Raw genomic sequence first — 20,155 nt, forward strand, 5'->3', positions numbered from 1 at the left:
AGGTAAAGAGACACTGAGATAGAGCACAGAAGAGAAGAGGGAGACAGAAAAGTCCTGTCTCCCCCAGAGGATCATCGGGAAAGAGAGAGGGAAAGAGAGCAGAAGTGGGCAGGGGTCTTTCTTTTAAAGGGGTCCTTTGCACCTGCATCAGGCTAGAATTCATGGAATCCTGGGCTGCCCAGGGCACTACCTGAGTGCATTCTACCAGGTGACAGGCTCAGACAAGCAAGAGTCTCACAAAATACTTACAAGAATCTCACAAAAATACTGTTTTGTTCTCCATCCTCTTTTCAAAGAGTTCCCTTATTTTTGGCCTTTGAGATTAAAACTTTGCATCCACAAAATCAGGAGGTGCTGCACTCCTCCTTAGCTATTCCTGCATCCTCTCCCTTTGTTTTACAACAGACATCACCAGTTTTCCTGGGGGAATATATATCCTAGAGACTAGGACATAGACAGTAGGGAAGGAATTATGCAACTCAGCTCCCTGAGTGAACATATAAGAACAGTTCCTAGATCCAAGGCACACCCTGAATGGTGGAATTAGGCAGAAATGAAGCAGCAATGGGGCTTCTCCCTTCTAAGCAAACAGGAACCGGTGTATTCTGGAGATGCTGGGAGGTGGGGCACAAACAAGGAGGCTCCACCAGAAAGAACTGGATGAGAAAGGTCTGGGCTCTCCTTCATGGACCGGCTTGTCTGGGAAGGCCTAAGTCCAAAGAACACACTGAAGAAAATGTGGGCAGAGACACAAATGACTGATTGGAGCCTGTCTCATGACACTGAAGCCTAGAGCCCTCAGAGCTTGGCTTCCCGAGCCACCACAGGCTCCAACAGACTTTCCACAGAGAAGGGAGGAAGTTGCTAGAACAAACACTGTCCTGAAACTTGCCCCAAAGCTGAACCTCATCAAACCCCAATGTTTTTTTGAGGTTACAAAAAACTCCTGGCTTAGCATTTTTAGGACAATATCTATTTGCCTTTTGTCTCACACTTGAAGCCAGAAGTGGAAGTTCTAAAAGCCCATTAAAAACTTTGGATTTCATTTATTTCTTTACTATATTCTTTGCCTGTCCAAAACCAGAGAATGCTGGAATGGCTCAAGCTCACTCTCCTGAGATATCCAGATCAAAGTCCTTCCGAAGGGCCTTGGCTAAGCATCGGGATTTTTCCATTCTTACCAAACCAAGGCTTCAATCCCTTGCAATTTGCTCATATGCATTCACCTTCTCAAGTGTTCTGAGGCATTGCATCCGACACTCACGTTGGCCTTATAAGGACAGCAAGAAATTGCATACTGGCAGAAGTAGTGCACTCAAGTTTCTACCTCCACAGTATCATCCAAGAAAGAAAAAAAACCTTTCTGGTAAGATGGTCTACTCAGTGTATTTTGTGTAGAGTGAAAGAAGAGAGAAGGGCCCTCCAACATCCTCCTGCAATGCTATTGGTCTTCTTGCCATATATCCAAGCATAAAATTCAGTTTGTCACTATAATCTGAAGGCCTTTCATGTAAATCTAATGCTGAATGATTAAAAATTAAAATTTTTTTTATTAAAAATGTATTAAAATGAATTCTGCTCCTCTTCTTTATATCACAAGATGTCTATTAGGGATAGAACAAACCAACCCTATCAAATAAGTTAGGTTTTTGTTGGGTGATCCAAAACTGACTTCTATTTCACCATAGGTCAACCTTTCCCTAAGTCACATCCATCCATGCATTATCTTCCAGGGAATTGTTAAGAACATAATACTTTGTGGGCCCCATTCTTAACTGTGCCTTCATTTTCTAAAACAAGTTTCTCAACAAGAGGTTTTCTTCTCAGTGTTCTTCGTGTTGATTTTTCCCCCAGTGGGATATGCAGAAACTAGAGTTTGCCTTATCAAAGAACCAAGTCATTGAGAATTATTCCACTTTTCTGATGGGATCAGGAAAGTGTGTGAGATGGCCTAACAGCCATGCCCATCTTCACCTTATCATTGTTCTGAGCCTGTCCTCTTAGGGTTCTTGGGCATTCATTCAAACACACTGTGCATCCCTAGCTAGTTCATGCTGTATATTTGAAGGCATATTCATTATAATAATATTTTTTTCAATGCCAAACCCAAAAAAGCCACCATTCTGATCAGACAGATCAACAGTTAAGGTCGGCATCCCTACTTCAGTTTCCATTCTTTCTGAAACACAGAAGTGACTCTTTAGCTTTGGAAGCCTCGGCCTGCTTCTTCCTTTCATGCAGTTCGCCTTTGTTCGGTTATTTTGCACCACCCCCAGAGTGTTTTCAAATATATTTCAGGCCCCCAAGCAACCCCATTTCAGTTGATTGACTTGAGGGAACTCTAATGCTGGCCAGGCATTTTGCTGCAGCCCCATTTAGGCTCAGCAGGAACAGCAGATTTAAAAGGCAGATTACGTTTTTAGCTTTCTCAAAACTGCTTTATTAGAGAGGCTAAAAGCCACAGAGTTCTTTTGAAATACAAGCAACCTCATGACATCTAGGGAGCAGCCCCTCAGCCTTGGAGCTTCTCTTTTGGGTCTCAATGACAGCAGGGACCAGCTCCCTCCAAGGATTTTTCTTAAGGGTCCTTGTGGCTCCAACAACAGAATCCCTGAAAGCAGGAAAGGGGGTTCATTTAAGGGTAGGAGACCTTTGAAAAGCAGCTCACCCCTGGGTTGCTGGCAGGCCATTTTGTGTGAAAGGGTTGGTTATATACTGGTCTCCACTGAATTGCAAAAATGGCCAAGAGGCCGTAAAGGTAAGTAAAAATCCATGATGAGATTGTAAAAACCAGTTGGGGTGGACAGAATACCTACAGGCTGCTTCTTAAGGCAGGCAGGTGGAAGTCTCAGAATAGAGCTGAAAGAATGCAGGATGGATGGATGGATGGATGGATGGATGGATAGATGGATGGATGCACGAATAAATAATTGAATGTTAAGGAAATACCACACTGATGTCTATTGCCTCACGGGCTTGTATTAAACCATGTAACACAGTTTATTAGACTATTCTCTCTTGCTCACTTTGGGCTCTGTTTGAACTATCCCAGATGCTGCCTATAAAGTATCTATGACAAGAAGGTGAGAGTAGAATGAGATTTCTGAGGAGTCAATAAGATTCCATATTTCAGGTTTTGTAAAGAGGTTTAAAGATGAGGTGAATGCTATCATTCTGGACCCAATTTAAATACTGGAGCAGAAATCTTACAAACACTATGGGAGAGATACAGGACATAGATGTTGCCATTCCCTTTGTCCCAGAGAGAACACCAGCAGCAGTCAAAACTCTGTGTTAAGTCCAAACACAGCCATAATGTCCCAACAGTCTGTGACACCCTGAACTAAATGAGATTTCCCTAATCATGTCTATGGACCAATATACAAATCCCCATGGGAGGGGCCAGCAGGAAGAGACAGAAGCAAGTGGGCTGAGGGAATGTCAAGTTATCAGGTGCGTGTTCAAGCCGAAGGTGGCAGTGGGTACTCAGCCCCAGAAGATGTCACACACACACACACACACACACACACACACACACACACACACACACCCATCAGCCTGAGATCTACGTTATCAACAACGATTAAAAATCAAAGTTTGCCTGGAAACTCTGGATTTTTAAGCATTAGATCTTTAAGCATAAGATGGGTTTGTTCGGCTGTGTTAGGCCAAACAGGTTCCTAAGTAAAATTAAAATAGGCTTGTGGGGGGCTGAGGCAACGGCTCAGTTGGCAAAATCATCTCTCTGTAAGCAGGAGGACCTAAGTTTGATTCCCCAGAACTCACATTAAAAATATAATGATAATAATAAATAAATAAGGTCAGGGTGTGGTTGCAGACACTTTGTCCTAGAAGTAGTGACTGGAAGATCCCTGGAGCTGTCTAGCTGGACAGTTTACTACCCTAGTTTGTGAGTTCAAGACTGTCCAGAGACCCTATGCAAAAATTAAAAAAAAAAAAAAAGAGGTAGATGGTTCCTGACAACTTTGTCCTCTGGCTTACACACACACACACACACACACACACACACACAGGGTCCTGTGGGTTCATACAGCCCCAAACCTGGGAACACTGAAGGAAGATTCCAATTTCCTCTTATCTTTCCTGAACTACCTTTGCTAGCATACAGGATGCAGCTTAAAAACAAAAGAAAACCGTCTCACCAGGGCTCTCAGAGGGCATGTGACAAATTGCAGAAAATTACAGCCAACATTTTGTGGTTGCTGTTCTTCCCTGGGTTACACACTAGCAAAGTCCTGGGAGTGGGGGGGTGGGGTGGGAGTGGGGGGTGGGTGAGAGTGGGGGGGGGGGAAGAATAGCAAACTCCAAAGATCAAAGTTTGCACGCTGCAGAGGGGACTTTTTAGCCGGCTCGCTTTTGTCTGGCGCCTCCCACCCTCAAGCCCTTCTTGTCAATCACAGAGCAGTGCAGCAAAGTTGAGAGCTGACATTGTCAGGGCTAATGGTGCCTTTCCCTGCTTGCTCCCTTCCCTGTGCTAGCCTTCTCAGACCTCCGGCTTCCTTCGGGCTGTTTACATACAATTTCCTTCTGGGTGGAACTTTATTTTTCCTTTCCTTCTTTTGGGGCTGTTGATTTTTCTTAAAATAGGAGGTCATTTCAGGCAGAGCTGTTTTCGCCCTTTGCTTCCTCTATGGCTGGGGTTGGAGCCCTTCGGGGCAGACGGAAATTTCCACTTTGTTTAGGGGGCTGGGTTGGTTTTCTTTGGATTCCCCATTCACTGAGTTTGGAGTTTGGAGTTCCTCCGATTATCTAGGACCGGGAAAGCCACTCAGGACAAGCAACTTAGGTTGGTTTGTTACTCTTAAAAATTCCGCTTTTTAAGCACTTATCTCCAACTTTCTCTCTCAGATCTTTCCAGTGAACCTACACCCCCTAGATACAGACCTCTGAATTCCAACCTGCTACCTTGTCTACCCAGGATCCCTCAGCTTTTGTTGTCAATCTGGATTTGGGGACCAGTACTCTGAACCCATCCAGCATGAGTCATAGTCTTATACTTTTGGATGGAAAAGCAATTTTCCTCCTTCTCTTTAGAATGCAGCCATGCCTCACTACCGTTACTGGGAAAGAAAGACATGGTGGAGGCAACCTTCTCAACCCTACCTTCAGAGAAGGCAGGTCAAACCCTACAGAGAGAAGTGTCAGTATACACCCAGGTGCAAGTGATCACTTTAGACCCCATTCAGATTTTCCTCAGGACCTGAGGAAGAATACATTCTAAAGAGATAGCACATTAGCTGGGGGAAAAAAAATGCTTCCAAGACCACAAGATTCTCCAAATCTTAGAAATAGAATGGTTTTAGTAAGTTAGAAACAAAAAAAAAAATCATTAATATGAAAGGATTCATTCAAGACCACTGCTAATGTCTGTTCCAGTGAAAACATCATGATCACCAAAGTAGTTCTTAGAAACTGAATTAGATGGAAACAAGGGATTGGGTCCTCAGTTTTGACTGCCCAGTGCCGTCCCATTCTGCTAATGTTTGCCACTCATTGGAACTGGATTGGGAAGCGGGCTGAGAGGAGAAAAGAAGGCAAGGATAAAGGAGAAGCAGGTAAAGGCAGATAAGCGCTGTGAAGAGGAAACAAGCCTGGGGCAGCTCAGAGTGATGTTTTTGAGTCTGGATTTGGAACAGAGATAGATACAGGATGGGTGGTCAGCTGCTTTGGTCCTCAAGGAGTGACCTCAGACAGTTTGCTCCCTGTAATAGTTCCTGTTTCATGGAGTTACTGGAAGGGAATGTGTCACAGCCAACGACAATAGCCATTACAGTAAAAATATACATCAGGTCCTACCTTCACTGGACCACTCTGAGAAGTGGGTCTCATTACCTCCTTCATTTTGCCAATGAAAAACGAGGGGTTCCAAGAAAATAACTTTTCCATGGCCTCAAAGCTGAGTAACCTGGCCAGGGTTCCAATCCCAGGGAACTGGTACCAAACCTGAGCACTTAATATACTGTAGACCTTTGAACATCAGGTTACTATATGATGGGGTCCTCAGTGCTCTTAGAGTTCATTCATTTCTTAACTCAGTTATTTGCTGTGCATGAGTGTGTGCACTGCAATGTACACAGATTTTAGCAAAGATGCTCAGAATAGCCAGTCAGCTATACATAAAACATCCACATGTGCACACATGTACATAGACTCATGCATACACACTGAGATGGCAAACCATACTGGGCTGCAAACTGATACTTCAAAAAACATTTTCTACAGCCCGGTGTTGGTGGCACACACCTTTAATCCCAGCACTCGGGAGGCAGAGGCAGGCAAATCTCCATCGAGTCCAAGGCCAGCCTGGCCTACAGAGTGAGTTCCAGGACAGGCTCCAAAGCTACATAGAGAAACCCTGTCTCGGAAAACAACAACATCAAAAAGTAATAATAATATTTTCTACAAAGTAAAAAGAGCTTTGGCTTTCTAATTTATGTTTACTTTATAGTTAGACCAGAATTGGTCAATTCAATCCCAGTTGCAGCTGGGTTTAGAGATGCATAGCTATAATCTCAGTACTTGGGAGGCTAAGGCAGGAGGGTTGCGAGCTCCTGCCCAGACCGAGCAATGCAGTAAAATCCCATATCAAAACTAAAACAAAACCCAAAATCTCATTTCTCCTGATTTCTGGCTAAGAATATTCTCTACAGTAAAGTAAATGCACTTGGTAGAATTGCAGCTGCGTAGCTTCAATTCCAAAGGTAGGTATTGCTCTAATTGATCTAGTTTCCAGAGGAACAAGTTTTAAACCATTGACGAAAGGCCATGTTTTGTTTTGGTTTGGTTTTGTTTGGTCAGAGAAGTGAGAATTGAAGAATCAGATGTAACATGGACCCATGAGATCAGAAATAGAGATGTAAACCAGGCGCAGAAGTTCCTCACAGTGATGCATTTTCATAGTCAACATGCTTATGACAATGTTGGGATGCTCAAATACTGCTTCTGTTTTATTTATATAATTATCATTCCCTGTGACCTCACTTGGCTTACACAGGAGAAACCACATTTAGCAAGGTATGCAGTAGAATCGAAACAGAGGCTCTTGGATCCGAAGACTTGACTGAGGTCACACAGCAGCTCTCGTGCAGAGCCAGGCTTATCAGCTGCCTCTAGTTGCACAGAATCTCAATGTCCACTGGCATTTCTGCTGCGCTGGGTATGTCACTTTACCTAAACCGAAGTGGGCTTTTGCCAAGGCTTGGGAGCTAGGGGTGATTTTTTGTGGGAAAAAAACTTCAGAGCTGGAGGTGGCAGTCCACTGGTAACCGCCATTCCAAATGACCTGCAAAGGCCCCAAGCAGGGTTTGGAGCAGAGGAGGTCACAGACAGCGGAGGGAGAACCTTCCAAGTGCAGAAACCCCGGCTTCCCCACAGCTGGCTCTGTTCATCCCAAGTTTTATTTGGTATTAATGCTACTGGCCCTTGATTCAAATTGCAGCGGTTGAATCCTGGCGCCCACGAACCACTTCTAGTCTCTTCCCCCTGTTGGGAGAATGGCTTTGAGCGGCTTTAAGAATCATACGAATTTTGCAGAGTTTATGTGAGAAGTAAACACAAGAATGATTGTAGAAAGGCGTAACATTTTAACTGACTCCCAGGAAGGTGTGTGTTTGGCTTTTTGTTTGCTTTACTTTGTGTTCTGTTTGTCGAGGTGCTGAGAACTAAAGCCAAAGCCTTGCACGTGCTCAGCAAGCGCTCCTCCACTGAGCTACATCCCCAGCTCAAACCGGAACTTCTCAGTGAAAACCACTGTCTTTAGTATTGCTTTAGGAAAGTGAAGTCGCAGAGAGTTCTGGGTTGCTTTTTTTTTTCTTTTGCTATGATAAAATATTCAGACCGATGGCAACTTATGGGAGGAAAGGTTTTATTTGGCTTACACTTCCAGGTGGCAAGCCATGAAGGGAAGTTAGGACAGGCACTAAGTGGAGCTGAACCAGAAACTATGGAGGAATGTTGCTTACTGATTTGCTTTCTAGCTCACTCACAGGCTGATGCCTAGCCAGGATTTCATAGGTCCAAGAAACTCTTGCATAGGGATGGTGTCATCCACAGTGGGCTAGGGCCTCTTGCATAGAACAGCAATAAACACAGTGTCTCACAGGCATGTTAAAATGCTAATGTGATCTAGAAACTTCCTCAGCAACAGTTCCTTCTTCCCAGGTGATTCTAGGTTGTGTCAAGTTAACAATGAAAGCCAATCAAGGCACAGAGTTGGTGTTCCAACATAAACTGCAACCAGCTAAACTACAGAGAGCAATTTCTTTATGACAGCTGCACACTTCTTCTGTTTGTACTGTCCATCTGTTTGGACTGCCTTTTCCAGGTTGATCCATTCACGCTCTCCCTTGCCCTCTCCAGTCAAGCCTCTGTTCAAATGGTCTTCAGAGTACCCTCTCCCGGCCGCCTAATCCAAAGCACTCTCCATAGCTGGAAGCAGCTGAATCCCATCCCACCACCATTGCAGTTGAAGCAATCACAGATAGCTCTGTCTTTTCATTTGATTGCTCATAGGTTGCTTTCTCTGCTACCACAAAGAAAGCTCTATGAAAACAGGAGTTTGCTTTAGCTCACTTTTTTTTTTTCCTGAAGAACACAGCAAATGGCTTGTTGCATTAATGTACTCATGGACAACATCTAATATATTGAATCACTATCAAGAGGAGACAGACTAAGGACAAGCTCCAGTTCCTACTCACCAGGGACTTGCACTTTATCTGGCCAGGAGCTTTGGAAAGATTCAAAGAAGGCCATCAACCAAGCATGTCACAGTATCCCAAGACCAAGAGGGGCTGAGCCTCTTGGCACCCATAGCTCAACTTTTGTCTTCATGCTAAGGTGTTGGCATCTTCAACAAGCCAGTCTGACATGTTCTCTTTTTCCTAATAAATATTCTACATCAGCAAATCAGATGACAACAGTTCTGAAAGTGACTGCACGAGAACTTAATTGTTCTCTGTGAGATGAGACATTGTCATTTTCTTTTGGAGGTGACAGTCTCCAGAAGCCTCTACAGAAAGCCCTGGGCCTTCCATTCAAAGCACATTTTTAAATTACGGAATCTACCTCCCCAAAGTAAACTGGGTAGTAAATGCTTTACAACTGCTAAAAATCTTGGGAGATTGAAAAGCAAACTATGCACTCAACCCATTCGGTCCCAGCTACAGGACTGTGTCTCCTGTGGGGGTCATTAATCAATCCCATTAAGTTATAATTCTTCTCCAAGCTAAGAAAACACAACCCAAACAGAAGTAAGCATTTCCTGCTCTTGCCACTTACCCCTAAATATGAAGAGTGGCCTTCTAAAGACTTCAGTCTTCCTGAGATTAGCTGGAGAATGTCTGCACAATATCCACTGGATGTGTCCGGAAAGAAAATGTGCCAAATGTGATGAAGGGCGAGAACACGACTTGATTCTGACCACTCACATTCAGAGCTGTTTCGCAAGCTCAGATAAAGCAATGCAGAGCTACCCAGGATGACAAGACTAAAATCAAACAAATCATTTCCAATGTGATTTCCTGCTGAGTAGTGTGCTAAGCTGCCCAGTGTGGGTAGTTGTTAACTAACACAGACCAGACCTTGTGATCTTGAAGGGCAAATCCCTCCATACGACAAATGACATTGTGTAGATATTAATGAATGGGGGCCAAAGGAAAGCCACATGATATAATGGACCCATCAATGGTTGCAGCTGAGGAAGACAACACTGTACTTCATCAGAGAAGTGCAGCCTGATCTGGTATGATGGGCCAAAGGAATAAGTGCCCTCTGGGACAGTCTAACTTTCATTAAAGACGCTCAAGCAATGCAGGGTGGTTTGCTTAAAGAATAACACAATTTAACATTTTTTTAATTGAGACATTGTCTCATATAGTCTAATCTGGCCTCAGATTTGCTATGTAACCAAAGATGATCTTGAACTTCTGATCCACCTGCCTCCATCACAAAATTGTCAGCATTATAGGCAAGTGCCACTACACCAATTTATGCAGAGATGGGCTCTAACAAGCATGATAGGCAAGCATTGTGCAATGTAATTTAATTTATCAAGTGCCTGCTGGATACGATGTTAGAGGCTGGAGGTCGAAGGGCTGAAAACTCACAAGACATCCCTGCTGTTAGAAGAACAAAGCATTAACTTAAATAAGCTATCACTTAATTTGGTCCTTGTAAGACTCTGGGAAAGCAGAGCAAGCTCTGCAGACATCATCTTAGAGTTAAGGAAGTCGAGGTTCAGAGTGGTAAGTGATATGCCAGGTCTCCCTGTGAGTGAGCTCAGAAGCCCAGTGTGGGCCTGGCCACACATCCTGACTCTTACTGTGACCTTCTCCTGCTTGTGGACCTGACCTTGAGACAGATGCCCCCCTTCAAATGTGTTTCGAAGGTCAACTAAAACCTGCCCAGTACCTCTAAACTTCTCATCACCTCATTAGGTTATTAAAAAATATGACTTGACTTTCTGTTTGGCCAAGTGACAAAAACAGCCAGATGACCTCTGAAAACAAAAAGCAAAAACCCACAAAACAAGTCAAGTCTCAAGGATGCCAGATGTCTGGGAGATGCCCCAAGGATCACAGGATCCTGAAAGTATACTTCTTGTGCTTGGCACCCAGTCAGAATTAGTGTATCTGTCTACTGTCCTCTGTTCATAGAAGAGGCCTTCCACAGCCTTTACCTGGCCTCAGTTTCTTAAACTTTTGTGTCACTTTGGAGTCACGTGCTCTTTCCTGGCACATTTTTAAATGTGTGTACATGTTTATGGTGTGAGGGTACACATGTGGAAGCCAGAGAAATACCTCAGTTGTCATCCCCAGGAAAGCTACTCACCTCCTTTGAGATGGCCTCTTATTGGCCTGGAGTCCCCAGGGTAGGCTAGAGTGGCAGGCCACTGAGCCCTCAGGGACCTCCAGTTTCTGTCTCCTCAGGTGTGGGATTACAAGAGCACACTACCAGACCTAACCCTTTTACATGGCTTCTGAGGAACAAAGTCATGTATGTGTTTGCAAGGCAAGTACTTACTTCCTGAGCAAACTCCTAGGCCTATTTCCTGATACTTCCGCTCCTCAGAGATATTTATACCATTGTCCTTTACGTTTGTGGTCAAAGGGACTCTTTTTTTTTTTTTTTTTTTTTTTTTTTTTTTCAAGACAGAGTTTTTCTGTGTAGCTTTGGAGCCCATCCTTGCACTTGCTCTAGAGACCAGGCTGGCCTCGAACTAACAGAGATCCACCTGCCTCTGCCTCCCAAGTGCTGGGATTAAAAGCGTGCACCACCAACGGCCGGCTCAAAGGGACTCTTTAACTTCTCCCTTGAATTCTAATAAAATATCTTGTTTCCTACACTGTATTCTTATACATATGTATTTTTATATCACAAAATCTATAACCAAATGATACCTGGAAACTTACTAGTACAAGTCCTGAACTTAGTAAACATTTGGGTGGCATATTAACTAAGAAATCTTCAGACAGGCCGTGGTGGTGCATGCCTTTAATCCTAGCACTTGGGAGGCAGAGGCAGGCAGATCTTTGAGTTCAAGTCCAGCTTGGTCTAATGTAAGTTCCAGAACAACCAAGACTGTTGCATAGAGAAGCCCTGTCTCAAAAACAAAAACAAAACAAAAAGAACAAGAATAAATCTTTTGTTTCCATCTCTCCCTCCAGAGAACGTCTACCTACTCCTATCTCTACAGCGTCTTTTCTCACTTGTACTCTTCATTTATTTTTCCAGTGCTATAGCATTTCTTTAAGTAGTTCTTGAGCCTGTCATACTGAAAAGTTCATAACATCTTCAGTTCTTTCAAAAATATCATTGATGAGGATGATCATGGATGTGGAAAAATAAAAGTTGATACTTGAGGGAGAAGGTATTACCAGCCTTGATCTGCTCAAGTTAACAAACATTTAACCTCAGTCCTGACTCTTCAGATCAACTTTTAAATTAGGGGTCTTACAGCAAGACACTTTCAACACAGAGATGAGAATTGGAGGGAGCATCACACAATGAAATTCTGTTTCCTCATTCACCTATAAATTAGTTTAAATCTAATAGTGCAGTGTCGCCTGCCCAGACTTACCCAGGGCCTCAGTGAAGGACCCAGACTTCTGAGATAACATTTATTTTGCCTTCATTACCCAGAATAAATGACCTAGATTAAAGAGAAGCTAATGTTTTAGTTCCCGCTTTCACTAAACAACTGCAATCTCTCCTTCTGCCTTCAGATCCTTCCAGAGCACTGGACCTCTCTGAGTGATGTGTCAATCACTATGGCTCCAACAGGCCATCATCAAAAGAGACAGAACATGTCTGGCCCCCATGAAAGTACAACTTTCCTACTTAGGCAAGCCCATAAATCTGCCAGCCCAGAATCCTTTGCTAGCTGGTACAACTAAAAGATCACACCTAGACTTATAGCAGTCAAGTTGGAACTGGTGTGCCTCTTGTGAATCAGGTAGCATTATATTTGCCAACGCAGAGACTGAACTTACAAGTAAAATGATTTAGCTGGAGTCCTTTATGATTGTGTCTCTATCTCATTGGCTCCATTTTTCTGTTTTTTCATTGACAATATTTTCCGTACTATATATTGTGATCTGTTTCCTCTCATCTCCTCCCAGATCACCCCCATTCATCCAATTCCATGACTTCTTTCTCTCTCATTTTAGAAAGTAAATAGACAAAGAAAAGAAAAACAAACCAGAATGAAACAAAACAAACAGAAGAAGAAAAAGCATGAGAAACACACATACCATAAAAACACAAAACTGGAAATAATATATAAGCAAAAGGCCAGTAAGAAAAAAAAAAGAATGTCCAAGTAATGCAATATGAGACAAAAAAACAAAAAGTCTCCAAAACTACCATTGAGATCTTTTTTCATTGCCCATTGACTGCTGGGCATGGGACCACCCTTCAGGGTGGTTTATATAAGCAGTGAGACTCCTTTGTAGAAAACTAATCTTTCCTGTGTGAGCAGTTGACAATTGGAGATAGCTTCTGGATTAAGGGTGAGGATCAGAATCGTGTCCACTTCCCCCTCTCAGCACCAGGACCCCATCTGACTGGGACCTGGGCAGACCCTGTGTGCTGCCACAGTCTCTGTGAGTTCATATGTGTGTCAGTCCTGCTGTGTCTGGAAGATGCTCTTTCCATGGAGTCATGGAAAGATTGCTCTGGCTCTTACACTCTTTCTGCCACATGTTCTGCAGGGTTTCCAGAGTCCTCTGGGGGAGGGGGATTTGATGGAGACATCTCTTTTAGGATGCTCTGTGCATGTAGTCCAGCTGTGTGTAGTCCAACGGTCTCTGTGTTCGTTCCCATCTGCTGCAGGAGGATGACTTCACCTTTCCCAGTCTGACTTTCTACTTTTAATTTTCTGGTTTGTTTTGTTTCCATTCTTTTGTATCTCATATTTTTTGCTATAAGATGTGAATATTTTACACGATATTATTAAATTTGAAAGGACACACACACATATACACAGTCTTTTTGTTCAAAAAAAAAAAAAGCCTCCAGTCACACTGGCGCATCCTATAATCACAACATTCAAGAGGCTGAGGCAGGAAGATCACAGGTTCAAAGCAAGCCAGAGCTGCATAAGACCCTGCAAAAACAAATAATAATAAGTTTTTTTTAAGATAAATCAATTCAATTCAATTTACTGAAACCAGTTGGAATAAAAAAGTCCTAGATATGAAGTGAGAAGATCGGGGTTCAAATCCAGCCTCTTGTCTGCTCTAGCAGTGACTTAGCCACGGCTGTGCTTCTGGGAGTCTCAGTGTGTATTTGTAGCACTAACAGTGCCATGGTGCAGAGGAAGCTGAGGAATCCTCAGTGAGTTCCATGTGCCGTCAGCCAGACTGGCCTGAGGAAGCTCCGGAACATGGAGGGCCCTTCATATCAGTCTCTTGCACCCGTCTCTTCCTTTCTTATATGGAGCCAGCACTGACTGCAGTGCATTCTAAAGGCAAACTATTTATGAGCCAAACACAGTTGGAAGGATATCCTAGACTATTTTCTCCTACTGCTTACATCTGTGCCTTTTAAAACCTTATTGCAGTATTCACTTGAGGGGCGACATTTAATATCCGTTCAATATGAAAAGTAGTGCACTTCAGGGGCAGTGGTAGCAGACCCTGGGACTTCCTCCAGAGAAAAGCATGGGACAGCATGAGGTAAGAAGAAGAGGAGACATAAAACAAGCAAAGCCAACTTGAACTGAAATTGAATATTAAAGGTTTGGAGAGGAATTTACTTATTTATTTTCCATTTTTCTGAGCTCAAAATGGCAGCCTGAACATACTTGTGTGTGTGTGTGTGTGTGTGTGTGTGTGTGTGTGTGTGTGTGTGTGTGTGCTCATATATAGATAGACATATAGAAATAAACACACACACACACACACACACACACACATACATGTTTTGTTTTGTTTTCTGAGACAGGATTTCTCTGTGTAGCCCTGGCTGCCCTGGAACTCACTCTGTAGACCACAAAGACCTTGAACTCACAAAGATCTGTCTTCTTCAGCTTGCAGAGTGCTAAGATTAAAGGCATGCACTACCACTGCCTGAGTGAACATCTGCAATGATAAATCTTTCTGCCAGCCGCCCAAGTTCCACCCGCCACCACGTTAAGGTCCCAAGTAGCACAGAGAGACTTATATTAGGTACAATGCTGCTGGCTAATGACTAAGATTTCTTATCTGCTATCTCTGTCTTAAGTATCAACCATAATTATTCATCTATATATTTTAAAAAGACTTATCTGATTGAGGATGCCAGTGGCAAGTGTCCTCTCTTGTTGGGCTCACATGGCGGCTCCCAGAGAAGAGAGGAGGGGGAAAAGGAAGAAAGCGATTTTCTGCTTGTCCCTGCTTATATTTTGAGTCTGCCTGCTATGTCACTTCCTGCCTGGATCACAAGACTTCTCTTTACTACATTTCCCAGAATCCTCTCGCTCCCCTATTGGCCAACAGTGCTTTATTCAACAACCAATAAGATAAACATACACAGAAGCACTTCCACCATAAAACATCTATATTTTTAACCAGGAAAAAAAAGGCAACATGAACCAGACAGTGGTGGTGGCACATGCTTTTAATCCCCACACTCAGGAGGCAGAGATCTCTGTGAGTTCAAGCCTGACCTACAAGCGAGTTCCAGGACAGCCAGAGCTACACAGAGAAATCCTTAAGACATTAAAAACACAATGTAATTATTTAAAATCCAATTAAAAACAGTACTGAGATAACTAAATCTATCAACAAGAATGACCATAACCCCCATTTCCTTTCTGCATTTGTTTCCACATTGGCCTTCAGACTATGTCCAATCTCCCTTTGAATTCTAATTCTCTCCTTCTCTCTTTCATGGTGTGGTAAACATTTTCTGTTCATTTAAATGGCTGCATAATGTTTCATCACGCTACTGAGTCCTTGTAACTAACTTCTTCCCTAACCCTAGACATTTAGAACTCGAGTTGAGCTTGGTGATGATGTTTATCTCTTCATTTGCTTAATAGGGCCTATAGTTTTCACTTCCCACAGGATACCCCAATTTTGGTGGCCATTTCTTCTGTATGAAGCATAAAACAAAGCGGCAAAGCAGAGCTATGGGAGAGAAGAGCTGCAGCTGGCCCTGTGGTGGAGGGGAAGCCAAAACTAAACCACACAGCCACATTCTAGAATTTACCCTCGGTTCCTGGACTCGGTGATTATTTGATACTTTGACTTGGATTCATTTCATCAGCCAGCTTTTTGAATTCTGTATTCCAGTTGCTAGAGTAGAAACAGCTTAAAAATATCTGGGAACAAAGACTGCTAGGTTGACTTTAATGTGTGCCTGTTTGTTTATAGGAAACGTTAAAGGTGGCTCGCTCTCGTGCGTCCTGAAGGATTTGAGTCTTTGACCATCCACTTGTTTTCTGTTGAGTTGTTCTGTTTTTAGGCTACTTCAGTTGGTCTGGGGAGTTCCCATTTATTCTGCAAAGTCTTACTTCGTAGTGCAGCTATTGCTTTTAACTCCTTGCTCTCTTGCTTATCTAGAAATCAGCCTGACATGCAGCACATCCCATGAGCCCTCTAGGTTTTTGCAAACACTTCATCTTTATCTTGTTCTACCTGGCAGAGGCTTGCGTCCTCAAACTCCTGAGGTCACAGACCAGCCTTTTCTGGATTGTATCTGATTATATTAACCAAGTCCAAAGCAACAACCATGGAAGAGCTAAATGCTGAAGGTTTCTGAGTGAAGGGCTTCATACTCCCGATAGGAAGAAAACAGCGCAGTGAATGGTGCACGGTAGCATAAAACCCTTCCGCTGAGATGCTTGTCAGTGACGGCCTGCATTTGCCTTGATTCTGTTGTTGACTTGTCTGTTGCTGGTCTTTTGTTTGCTTTTTTTTTTAAGTATTTACTATTTACAACATTTCTGAATTCTGTGCTATGACATGGAAGCATTTGGATGATGAGAGCCAAGTGGCCCTGTCTCTAGCTGATGCAGGGCTTCACGTCTTTTTGGAAGACTTTAGAACTGACAAACTTTCCCGTGTGTGGCTGTCACAGCAACCCAGAGAGAGACTCGGGATGAGAACAACGACCTGTTTTTTAGGGTAATGAAAAAGACCGAGTTCTAAAATCTATCAGAATTGGGGGATGGAACAATTCTAGGCTCACATGGATACATTCCCATCTCTAATCCAACTTCACCAGCACCAACTCCCAACTGAAAATAAGGATTTCCACCACGTAGGCCCCACTCTGAGCGTTTTCGGCAGTTTGTGGTTGCTCTTCACTTTTATAAATTTTATAAGAAAGACCTCCCAGACTGCTGTCAGATTGGTGCTTCCTACACTGCTGCCTGGCAGCTGCCTTCCCTAGGTGTCCAGATTTCCTCTCTTCACTCAGCCAAAGTCTACATTCCTTTCCCTGTCCCCACACACAGTTTGACCCCAGGCCAGGGTGGCATCTGCCTCAGTCCCTTTGAGGTCAAAGCTGGTGCTGCCCTGTAGATCCTTTGGTAGTGGGTATCTGGGGACAGCATTCCCTCAGCCATCCAGCAGCAGCCCCTACACCTTGCTTCACAATGGTCTAGTGTTCCTCTCCTCCCTGAAAAGAGACCCACTCTGTTCGTCCCAGGCCTCCCACCAAGTGTGTGACTTGGGGCCCTCAACCAAAACAGGACGGCGGTTAGATGCTGGAGATACTTGACCACTATTTTACACACACACTCACACACACACACACTGGATACTTCCTTCAGCCAAAGGTGTCAGGATCCCATGCAGAGGTTGTTTAGATACCAGAACAGGGGAAACATAAATGTTTCTTTTTATTTTATTTACTATGCTGCTCTGAAAACAGAAGTGGGCTCAGTAGATATTTTTGCATCTAATTTTAAAAAGTACTTCCCAAATGTCTGTAGTCCTTACCAAAACCTAAGGTGAGGAAGGATGGCCTAAGCGGATTGGCAAGGCTAGAGTACAACAGCGCCGTCTACTGGACGATACTGAGCTCATTGGCTGCCTTCCATGCAATGGCAGGGAGGAAAATATGGCTGACACTGGACCAATGAGCAGGGGGGAAGCCTCGAAGGGGCTCTCTTTAAAATGCTTTAAAGTTTACTCCCCACACCCTCACACCACCCCAGTGTGTGAGTCCACTGTCACTTTTATGAAGCTGTCCCCAACAACATTTACTAAACACCTTCTCACCTTGCCACTGAACATTCGTTCCTTTATTCATTCACTAGGCACCAAGCTCATCATGTTGGAGATGCCAAGTGAAACCCAGCATCTACAGGTCATTGGTCCGACTTCTAAAGCTGGGTCTAGGCAGGAACCTGTTTCCTAGTCTTTATTAACTTCCTTTTGGTTCTTTTTTTTTACCCCTGAGGTTCTCTGTTCTCTGCTGAGAGGTAAATGGGATGTTCAGCTATCCATGTAAAAGAACCAGGTTATATATTAACTTCAAACTGGATTTCTTCTCCCACGTAAACTCAAATCCTTACAACTGCTATTCAAGAATGATTCTAGGCAGATGTACCTGTGCATAGCTGTAATTCCAGCCCTTAAAAGGCTGAATGAAGTCAGAGGACTTGGGAATTGCAGGCCAGCCTGGGGGCTGTGGCAAGACGATGCGCCAAAACAAACAAACAAACAAACAAACAAACAACAGCAAAAAGCAAAGAATGATTCTAATACCGAAATCGTTTGGTGATTTCCAAATGCGTAAGTGGCAGACAGAGAATGTGTGTCCCTCAACCAGCCATCATAGTCAGCAGTTGCATTTTTTTTTTTTATTCATATAAATGGTCAGGCCTCGGCCCAGGATGATGTGGTGGATTTTGGGGAGCCCAGGTCGAGGACCCTACCCTGCCTGGAGAGTGGAGGGGGGATAGGATGGGATACAGGTGGGAAGGGGGGCGGGGGAGGGGAGGGGAGAGAGAGGGAGAAGGGATTGACATGTGAAGCAAGCTTGTTCCTAATTTGAACTAATAAAACAAAAATTTAAAAATAAAAAATAAAATAAATGGTCGGGTCTGACCAGCTGGCTAGAGAACAAAGAAAGCTTGAATTTCATTAGGCATAATTAATTTATATTAATATACACTTTTTACATTTCCATTGCTGGGCTCAGTGGGTAAAGTGCTTGCACAAAAGCCTGAAGCCGTGAATGTGAATGCCCAGGATCCGTGGAAAATGGAGCGTGGCACTGCATATTGATAATTCTGGTGCCCCTGTGATGAGATGGGAGGCAGAGACAGGACAATCCCTAGAAGTTCACAGGTCACCTAGCCGGGCACGTGAAGCGAGCAGCAAGCAACAAACATGGTGGAAGGTGGGAACCAGCGCTAAATATTGCCCATAGGCACTCACACTCACACACATGTGTATGCATGCATGTTATAAACACGGGCATACACATCTAAAACTTTCCATTACTGATGAATGAGTGAATGTATAAAATGTATAGTCTGCTCTTTAAAACTGAGTAGACAACACTTACCATCGAGGAAGAGAAAATAAATCATTTTAAAAAAAGAAGATGCCTCTCTATGTATGGTAGGGAAATGGAGGGAAATAAAATTCTGCTCCACATGTACTTTGGATTAAAGGATTATATAGAAGGTGGCAGAGGACAGCTCAGTGTGTCCTGACACTCAAATGAAGCAATGCCCAAGTACAGCCTCGGGTTCAAAGTTCGGCAGAAGTTTCTGGAGCCCTTCATTCTCTCCATGTCCAACCAACCTAAATAAATGATTGTCAAAGACTTGAGGAAGAGGAAACAGATGGAGCACTGGCAAGGCAGCATGGGAGAGACAATATACTAAAACACACTTTGTTGGAAAATGTTGTAATGAGTATCTAATACCTGTGTATTAATTTTAAAACACAAAAAATCTGCCAAACAGACTGGGCATGGAGGTGCACATCTCTAACCTCAGTACTTGGGAAAATGCAGGTGGAAACTCATAAATTTGAGTCAATTTTTTTCCACTCTTGGTATATTGAGTTTGTGTACTCTTTCTTAGCCACATCTTGGAAGTTGAAATACATTAATCAGGAAAAAAATTACCAGGAGCTGAGAAGGTAGCTCAATGAGAGAATGTTCTTTTCCCGGCAACATGAGACTTCCAGCAGTAATTTAAGCTTTGTGAAAAAGTGTGTCCTGGTGTGGGGAGAGGGTGGAAAGAGAAGGAGTGGAGACAGGAAGCAACGATTATCAGAATAGTCCATATAATAGTGCTGTGCTAGAGCAGCCCATCTAATTCTATTTATAATCATGTTTCTCTCATAAACAGTTGTCTCCAATGAGCCATGGTCTCTTCAGCTCTTCATTAAACATGGTAATAGGCCACAGCGGTACAACACATTATAGTCACAAGGCAGCTTCGTGGGCTCTACCTCTTGTCGCCTCTATTTCTTCCATAGAGAATGATGGGTGATCTGAGTGTTTCTGGGTGGCTATTAGTTAATGCTTTGCAGACTTCCTTGATTAAAAGAATCGCACAGATTCTCTCGGTTTATGTTCCTAGTTTCTGAAGGGATGTGGAATCTCGAGGAAGTGACAGAATACTTTTTAGAAATGAGAAGCCTTTATCTTGGGTCTCCATTCTTTTTATTATGTGGAAGAATGA

Source organism: Cricetulus griseus (assembly GCF_003668045.3).
Source record: "Cricetulus griseus strain 17A/GY chromosome 1 unlocalized genomic scaffold, alternate assembly CriGri-PICRH-1.0 chr1_0, whole genome shotgun sequence".
NCBI lineage: Eukaryota > Metazoa > Chordata > Mammalia > Rodentia > Cricetidae > Cricetulus > Cricetulus griseus.